Genomic DNA, 10,528 nt, shown 5'->3' on the forward strand with positions numbered 1-10,528 from the left:
CAGGATACGTCAGGACTCGTCTCTATAACACCCCCCCATGGGTCTTGGGAACAAAGCAAACTGAAATAAACACAAAGTTTCACTGCCTATTGTCTAAATCCACTTGAGCTCTGTCTCCTTACAAACTCTGTGTAAGTGTGGACAGCCAGCCTAGCAGCTACAGTATAACAGCTGCTTAGAAACTGCTTAGTTAAGGAACAGACAGCTAATGAAGTCAAGATGGGTGGGGGAAGGGTATCTCTGTATATACTACACACGCATGCAAATTATCATAACCAGGAACAAGACAGAAGCTTATTACAGAAGGACATTCTATTATAGTAGTGAGATTACCCTAGAACATATACTGTGGGGACAATGACATCGTTTTCATAAACAAAAGAAAGCATTCTAATCATCTAGTAGGAAAATCACTATGTTGAGGGCCGGGATGACCTGGTCCAACTTCCAGGCTGTCACTAACTTGCTGTGGAACTTCAAATGAGTCATTTTTCCTCACTGAAACACACTTCCCTTGTGTAGAAAGTCCAGGGGTAGAGTGTTTCCTATTGTTACACTCCAGGATTTAGGATGTCCACAAACAACAATATCAAATATCTTAGCAGCATTCTTAAACGTCAATGTATTGTCTCGTTTTTGTTTCGTAACAAATCAGCCCCAAATTTAGAACAACTTATTTTGCCTGCATGTTTACAGTTCTGTAGCCCTGGACTAGGCTTGGCTGATCTTATTGAGGGCTCACTCGTGAGTCTGCTGTCATGAGTCTGCTGCTAGGGCTGCATAGGGCCTGCTGATTGCTGGCCAGGCATCTCTGTTCCCCACCATATGGCCTGTCATCCTCCAGCAGATTATCATGGGCTCCTTCACTTGGTAGCAGAGTTCCAAAAGAAAGCAAGAGAAAAAATCCAATGAAAAGTGCTTGTCAAGTTTCTGTACCGTCACTACTGCTTCCATCCCACCGGCCAAAGCAAGTCACATGGCCAAGCCCCAAGTCAGTGTGGGAGGACACAGGGAAGCCTGAACAAATCGAAGCCATCATTGTACTCACTGCACAAGAAGAAGGGATACTAAAAATAAAACTTTGGGTAACTGTTTACTGGGTCATCCATGAAGCTACCACGGGATTTTTTTCAGTGTTTTAGCTTTGTAAATTTTATTTTTCATGAGTATGATTTATTAAATGTATTGCTAATATACATTAATCTCACACTTTTATTTGTAGATAAATTTGAAACTAAGAATTAACATTTTTCCCAAACTTGATTTTTTATATTCAGTTGGGGAAATATAACTACTGTCATTATTCACTCTTCAAAGATTTATTTCTGACCAACCACTAATAGGTACTAATATAGGTATTAATAATAGGGATCATTATGGAGGGCTAGGTCATTATAAGTGTATTTTTTAATCCAAAACTGATAAGGAGAGCTAATCCAGTTTGCAACTAATACCTTTAAGAGACAAAAGCTATAATCCTTTCCAGCAGCTTTCTGGTGCTCCTGTTCAGGATTGTAATAACTGCTAGAGGAAAAAATAGACTCTGATTTTCCCTTTTACAAAGAGCCCTTCTAAGCCAGAATTTATTTTTTAATCTTTTTTTTTTCTGCTATAACTCTTATTCATTTAACTATGTTGAGTCAAAATTCACTTTTCCTGAACCTGAATACCGTGTTTCAACAAATTCAGAAGACAGCTGCAAATGGACTGCAGAAAGCTTTGTATGCCTTTAAACTGGAAGCACAGACCACCATAGCAGAGAGCTCCTTAGCAGAGACTAGTCTACCAGGAAACCTATAAATTAGGAAATCTTTTAGAAAGACAGAAATAAGCACAGCCTTTGTTCATGTCACATTCTTGTCCCCAGATGAGATGATTTGTGTCTAATCAAAATGATGTTAGGTGGATTAACTATTCTCACAGAAACCCAGGAGAGAGATTTGACACACGGAAAGGCAGAACATGTGTGCCATCCAGGACAGTGACTGTAGAATTCCCAAATTAGGGAGGAGATGTCTCAAGAGAAAGTGGGAGGACTGCCCTCCACCTTGAGGACTGATCCACTTGGTATCCTGATTTTCCCTGGAGTTCCTTACTCTTCTCCCAGAAAGTAACAGGGCCTGACAGGGCGCTGCTGGTACTTGTTTACACAGCCAGAATGGGCTTTGTCCTGACCACAGGGCTGCTTTTATCAGAATGAAACATAATTAGAGCTACTTATAAATATTAAATTCTTCTGTCTTAATGACCAACCTTGGCTTGTTCCTAAAATACATTATGAGGCACTGAAATTTTACTTGGTGATGTGGAAATAGAAATTGGTCCTAATCAATTTCTCATTCTGAAACGTAATCATTTTCCTAACACCTTTTCTCTTATAGATAGGGAGCTTTCCCTTTAATATCATGTATAATGCTAGGAACGAATGTCTATGAATGAATGGATTTTTAGAACTAACAAGAATGCTAATAGAATGGAGCCATCATGTTGCCACAGATTTGTATTTTATTGGGCAATGTATCAATAAATGTGTTCCTTTGTTTGTTTGTTGGATGAAATAAAAGGAGTAAAAAGAAAAGAAACACAGTCTATAAAAACTTAATGAATGCAAAGACCTTCAAAGTGGTGCTGAGACTGAAAGTACAAAGATTATCCCACTGATGGAAGATGCAGGAGAAAAGCTATTAAGCTAGTAAAGTGCAGAAAATTCTCTGGCCTGATGATCTGCTAGTACCTGTACGGCAATTCCTCATGTCCTGATCAATGCTGTTTTTATCACTGAAACATATTCTGTCTCTTTCATTCACAGTCTATCATAAGAAAGGGACCTCTGTTAATTCCTCATGATTCCCAGTATTCTGGAGAACTTTAATATTCTACATTGTTTGGCTCTTTGCTTTTAACTTTGTTAAATAATCATTTGTTACATGGACTTAACTTTTGACACAGTCAACACTGGAGTCCAAGAGCTTTTCCCAAAATTACATCAAAGTGTTGTTTTCCATTTTATCCCAATGTTTTTAAAGAAATATGTCTACTTTAAACTGACAATGTTAAAAATAACACACCTCAAGAGGGAAAAACAAGTAATTAAAATGCAGAGCATCCCTGCTTGAGTTTTTTTCCCCGAGGGTTGGTAAGGAAAGTGAGCAATCTGAATACAATCATTTCAAATATCTACTTCTGAAAAATGGCACACAAAAAAAGCCCTCCCTCCATAAATTGACACCAATTATATCTAGGGGGGAAAAAAAAAGAGAAACAGCATTACTCTGTATCCTTTAATACACAGCCTCAGAATTACACACAGATGCACCTACACGTATTTTACCTTACACACACACACACACACACACACATAATCACCACACACACACCCCCCACATACAAACACACAGTTCTCAATGAGAACTGCCTAGAAGTGAAAGCTAACGGTGAGAAGGTTTCTGGTGTCTAAAGTAGACATTAGAAAACATAACGTGGTCCCACTTTCAGAGGAGGTAAATATTGAGAGGTTCACATTTTTAATATGTTCTTTCAAAACAAAAGTTAAAAGGAAACATCGTCCCTCCTCCCCCTTTCCTTAGTCATAATAAACAGAAAGAAGAAAGGGGCTCCAATCTGTGAGGCAGATGGGATTTCACGCATCTTAGCTGTTCACATAAATGGAATTCCCAACAGCAGAAAACTGCCTTTCAGTGAATTGGACTTCACTGAGCCCCTCCCATCACCATGTGCCTTTGAGGCACACTACTCACACATGAGGGATGCAGAAATCACCCCTCTGAGAGAGCAGGGAAGGGAAACAGCTTCGAAAGTAGAAGTCTGGGGAACCATTACTGAGATACTGAAATCCCATCATTACATTATGGTCTCATTAGCCATGGACAAACCCCAGCAGCCCTGGCCTTTCAAACTGACTGAGCACTGAGATGTCTAAAACTTCCTCCCCATCTTATCTGAACCACTCAGACTGATGCTGAGAAGGGAGGATGTGAGTGCAGGACTGTCATTTATCCTGAGATTTTCAACTCAAGTGGAAAGTGATGCAAGGGGACTAATATCATAGGCATCCAATGTTTCTGAGTACAGTTTGGAGATCCAGTAAATGTCCTTCTGTAACTGACTACAGGATTTCTGGAAATACTTATAAGAAGTATGAAAGCTTTTAATATACAAAAACATCATATTTTGAAAAAAAAAAAAAAACCTTGTTGCCGAGTCTAAAGACATGATTTCTTCTCACAACTATCCCATTAATAAGCTATGAGAAACTTATTTCGATTGCTCATTAGTAAAGTAGGGAAAATATCATATCTTTATGTTAACAACATCAAGGAAGAATCCTCTGCACATGTAAGATAGGATCGTCTATTAAAGAAAAGGTAATGGTCTAAATATTAAAAACAGTCAGAAGTATAAGATCATATAGCAACTTCTCAGGTCAAAAGAAACAGATAAAGAATGGATTGGTAGAGGACATACCAGGAACACAGAATGAGAAATGATGAAACAAGGATAAAATCTTAACCCTCTAAATCTAGGAAAGACCTAAACAGGTCCTTAGACTGGTTTTTTTTTTTTTAGCCTAAATTAACACATTTGTTATGAGTTGTATAGCCTCAAAATTCATATGTTGAAGTCTTAACCCCCAGCATCTCAGAACGTGACTGTTTTTGAAAATAGGGACCTATAAAGAGGTAATAAAGTTAAAATGAGGCTGTTAGGTGGGCCCTAATATGACTGCAATCCTTATAAGAAGGGAAGATTAAGACATAGGCACACACAGAGGAAAGACCGCGTGAAGACACAGGAGAACATGGCCATCTACTAGCAAAGTTAAGAGGATTACAAAGAAACCTATTCTGCTGACACCTTGATCTCACACTTCTAGCCTTCAGAACTATGAAAAAATAGATTTTTGTTGTTTAAGCCACCAGCTATGGTATTTTGTACAACAGCCTACCAAACTGATACAAGATTTGAAATAATTTCTATCCATTCATTTAACAAACGTTTATTGAATATCAGGTCTTGGGTTAATGTTAAGGGAAAAGGGGAAAAATAAGCAAAAATGAATCCAGTTTCTACCCTCATCCAGCTTGCAGTCTAATGGAGGAGACAAACGTTATCAAATCACACACAGAAGTGTGAAATTGTGATTGTGGTGTCTGATGGATGTGTCAGGGTGGTCACGGAAAGCCTCAGGAGGAAGGAGCACTTAGTCACATATGTGAACCATGACTTTGCCAGGCGATGAGGGGAGATTGATAAATCGGCTCCAGCTCTCCTCCACAGCCCCCATTCCAGTCTTTTCTCAGCAGTTCCCATAAAAGTCTATTGAAGGCATGTGGCACAGACAAATGTGGGTTCAGTTCTCTTCAGACTGTTTTCTTATCTTTTGGCAAGACTTCTAATTTTTTGCTGAAAACAAGACATTGTGTATTAGATAATAAAAACAGAGGCAAATAGGCCATTTTTATTGTTAGATTATATGTGAAGTTGAGTAAAAGTTGGGCTGCTTAATTTTTCATTGTTTTTTTGTTTGTTTTTTATTTTGTTTTGTTTTTTGTAGCCATAGCAGAGGCTTCGAATTTTCTAGTGTCCTTGCTTATGTTTTCCCTGATTTAGGCTTCTATAAAGAGTATGCTTTCTCAGAGTCAGTCTGTATCCTGTACCTTTTTCAGTTCTAATGCACTTACATTCTATTGGAGCCTTGAAGTGATGGTAATGGTGGGAGTGGGCAAGGGAGAACATTCAGTAATCTTATGATTAAGTCCCAGTCTTTTAGTGGGCCTGTGTCTACAGGCCGGAACCTTCATAAGTCGTTCTCCAGTTCTATAGCTTTTATTTCTTCACTTTGGTGAGACAGGAAGACTAGAAGGGGCTACACTGTGATGAAAGACATTCTCCAAACTGGCCTGAGGCTCAGGCAAAGTCTTTTCCCTTGGGAAATAGGCCTTTGTCATAGAGAACACTCTGGGTTTATTTCACAATGATTACTCACATTATCACTACTGTATTCCCACTCACCCAGAGCCACAAGGGGAACTCTCCTAGAGGTGAATAGATCTTAGCTGTGACTCAGATTCATCTGCCTCTCCAGATTTTTGGAGTGTCACTTTACCCTGTGACCTCAAGTCTTTGATAGGCCCAAGAAAAGTTGTTCATTTTCAGATTGTTCAAATTTTTTCTCGTTTTAAAAATGGTAGTGATGAATTTCACACTTTTTACATGTTAAGGGTTGAAACCAGAAATATTGATTTTTTATATTGCAAATTTCCTGATTAAGGGAACTGTGTTTATTTTTATTTTGCTTCGTATACTTCTTTTTTGAAGGAAACAATATTTAGATTTATATTTTGGTATGAGCTCTTTTTTATTGTCACAATCACTGATATATACCACTTCCAAGCCTGTCTTATAAAATTTATCAAATATGATGTATAATAATAATAATAATGATAAATATATTCATGACCTAGTTTGCTGTATGTGATTAGCTAGTATCTTCCAGACAGACCTTGGGAATTAGACACAAGTCAGAAACATTTAATTTGGGTGAAAGTTGACAGGAAAGAAAGATAAAAAATGGCAAATGATACAAAGACCTGGAATAATGGACGTTCCTAAGAAGAGGCAGTGGATTGATGGAGAAAAAGAAATAAAAGCATCACATATAGCCTATCTACTTCCAAAATATAATATGGTCCCTCTTTACTGGCTGACACTGAGGCTCTGTGTGCAGAACATTCTACATGAAGATACTATCCCATGGACTGCTTTTATTCATTTGTTTATAGTGTTGTCTAAGACAATTCTGGATAAAAATATTAATTCCTAGAATTTAAAATCTAAATTTTAAAAATGACTTGTGAATCCTTTCTTTCAAATAACTATGGTACTGAGTCTACCATCATATAGAGGCCACGAGCTGCCATACCTTTGTAAATGAATGTGCTTGAATCTAATAAGAGACTGAGAAGCAGTAGGCAGAGCAAGGTCCTGCTCTAGATTTCAGGCAGTTTGGTTAGTAACTTCACATCCCAGGCCAGGCCAATTCTGCGTGAAATCATCTCTTCACTAGTCCTTCCACATCTCCCTACATATTCAGTGCTATTTACCTACCTACTCTGTTCCAGGTGATCTGGTTTTCCCACTAATTCATAAGCTAGCTAGTTCCATTTCCACTGAAGGCATTTATTTACACTGCTAACCTGACCCAGAATCCACTCTCTCCTTCATCCAAATTACTGTATTGTATATTATTTACTCCAAGTTCTGCTTCGTGCATAAAATTTCTAGGATTGTCCCAGCCCATAAGAATAGCCACCGATTGTTGGGCATATACTATCTGCAGAATATTACTTGATTTAATGGATTTAATCTTCACAGGAGCTCTAATAGTTGACATTATTATCTCTATTTGACGGATGAAGAAACTGAGGTAAAGGGAGGATAAGAATGAGACCGCAGAGCTGGTAAGTGGTGGAACTGGGTTTAAATCTGAACAGTCTGGCCACAGGATTCCTGCATTTAGCCTGTACCTGACAATGATTTCTCACTTCATCCTTACTGTCAGTATTGTATTTTAGAATTTCATTAGTTCTTGGTTTCATGTATGAACATTTCACCTCACAGAGTATAGTTAGTAGCAAAATTGGGACCATGTTCATATTTTTCTGTATCTTGCACAGTATGTAACCTAGAACTAGATACACAGTAAGTTACTAAATAAATATATTTTGATGAATTATTCTTAACCTGGTTTACTGAACTAAACCATCCAGAGAAGTAATTAAAGGGGGAAAAATAATGTAACAGATGTAAGTTTTAATATTATTATATGTATGTACTTAAAATACTTTTTTAGCATATTTTATATTTTATAGGCTTCAAAGCAACATGACTTAAAAAGCACGACCACCACAACAGTAACACTTCACATCAACATCCATACCAGAGCCAAGAAAGAACATGTCTGGAATGTTAATTCCCCTCCCCTTTGACTCTGAAAGGGCCATGGCCTCAAGCCCCACTCTTGTTCTTCCCTTTCTGTATGCCACATATGAGCAAATGGACTGCGTCATGCTTGGGCATTTTGCTTAGACATCAGACATCAGGCTCCCGGAGACATGGGACAGTACCCAGTTATACGTGACCATTTCTGCCTTGCCTGTGTGACTTTGAATCACCAGGATCTTTGGAACTCAGTATTCCCACTTAAAAGTGGAGTTCATAAACTATTCTACCTGATAGACCAGCAATGAAAACTTTGAAAACATATATGTTTAAATACAGTGAAAACAGTTTAAAGTATTAACAATGTCAAGAAATAATTGTATAAGTAGAGACATATTTCTTTTAAGTGTGAAGCTCAGGCAAAGCATAGGGGTCCTTACTAGCTCAGTCTGTCCCATGCTATGAAGCAGTCTCTGACAAGCGGGGTTCCATCTACAACTCCCAGAGAACTTGTTACCTTCCAATCAAAGAGAGAGGATCTCATTTTGACGTTTTCTTTTCTTCTTAGAGACTAAAATTGTGTACATATAAGTGGGGAAATTTTAGAAAATCACTTTTCCCAAACCGATCCCTCTTTCTCTGCCTCAAATCTTTGACGTGTTTCCACATATGATTGTTTCTGTACATATGATTTACAAAATCCATGAAGAAACCCATGATGTCAGCACATTCCAGTTCCTTAACAAAAGTCCTCTAATTTCCAAACTCCAAATCATTATTTTGCATAGTAAATGAAGTTAACAGAGTTTTAATTAAGTATGTAAACTACTGACTTAGAAGATGCTGACTTTCACTATATTCTAAATCATTAGCTAATAAAAGTTACCTAAATATGCCTATATCCACTGTTTTCAAGAAGAGAAGGTAGTGTTAACGTTCCAATTTAGTGGAAAATGTAAATATTAAAGCAATTCTGATGTTTTCATTAGTTCTCACAAATGTCTCTTCTGATAGAACACTGATCTGACTCAGATGAAGAGATTCTTCATGAACCCTTGTGTACTGTTAGTGAGATTATAAATTGATGCACCCACAATGGAAAATAGTATGGAGATTCCTCAAAAATCTAACAATAGCACTGCTATACTACCCACTAGTTCCACTTCTGGGTATTTTTCCAAAAAAAACCAAAGATACTAACTGGAAAAGATATATGTACTCCTATGTTTAATGCATCATTATTTACAATAACCAAGATAGGAAAGCTACCTATGTGCCTATCAATAGATGAATAGATAAAAAAAAACACACACCATGAAATATTACTCATCAATAAAAAAAAGAATGAAATCTTGCCATTTGCGACATGGATGAAGCTAGAAGGTATTATGCTAAGTGAAATAGGTTAGACAGAGAAAGACAAATATCATATGATTTCACATATATGTGGAATCTAAAATAACAAATGAACAAACAAAAACAGACTCATAGAAACAGAGATCAAACTGATGGTTGCCAGAGGGGAGTAGGAGGAGTGGGTGAAAAGAGTGGGAGGGAATATGGTCAATAATATTGTGATAACTTTGCACCATGTGAGATGGTTACTAGACTTAGTGTGGTGATCACACTGTAAAGTATATAAATGTTGAATCACTATGTTATATACCTGAAACACTTTATGCCAACTATAATTTAAAAATTTTTAATTCTTAATGCTCTAGAAAGGATAAGAGCTTCGAGATTAATTTTCATCCTCCTTCTGTATTTTCCAAATAGTATTGTTTGAAATGCAGGAACTGACGTGGTCATGAAAAGAAAGCCTGGTTTTCATGCTGTAGGACAAAAAGAAATTGAATGCTCCAAAAGGCTTTAAAATTTCATCTTCTATTTGATGATCGCTGGAAGCTGTCTTTGTATGTGAATTTCAAGGCCAATTGGACACTTATAAAGGTTATTCAGGCCAAGAAAATCAATATTGTGAGAAATAATAAAATCAGTTACCAGTGTTATGTGAAATTTTTGGAACCTGAATTATCTGAATAATTGCCTCGATTTTCCATTAGAAGATATTAGAACTGTCTTAGACAAGTGAGATAGCAAAAGGGAGGGAGGAGGTTAGAGGAGAAGGAGATGCTGCCAGGAAATAAAAATGGACAAAATCAAGTGTTTTACTGTTATTTTTGCATACTGGTCATTAAAAAAATGCATGATAGGTTACGGTAGAATGCTCTCTATCAATAACTGTCTTGTTCTCCTGACAGCTTCTTTTATCTGTAAGTATAGTGCATTATGATAAGATTCCTTTGTGGCCAAAACCCTAGATTCTCAAGATGGTAGGCAATGGCTTACCTGTGCCAACCACTGTAAAAAGCAAATCTTGGAAGCTAAGTTGTTCTATAAACAAATGGAAAAGTCATAATTTAAGAATTTGATTGAATAGTCATGTATATCCTTCAGATGATTTTGTAAATCCTTATTTTCAGATGTATATATTTTAGAATACTCAGCTTGAGTTTAAGGGCAACGGAAATTGGCTTGGGTGGGCAGTTAGAAGTGGTTCACCACA

This window comes from Pteropus medius, unplaced genomic scaffold (assembly GCF_902729225.1).
Source record: "Pteropus medius unplaced genomic scaffold, Ma_sr-lr_union100, whole genome shotgun sequence".
Lineage (NCBI taxonomy): Eukaryota > Metazoa > Chordata > Mammalia > Chiroptera > Pteropodidae > Pteropus > Pteropus medius.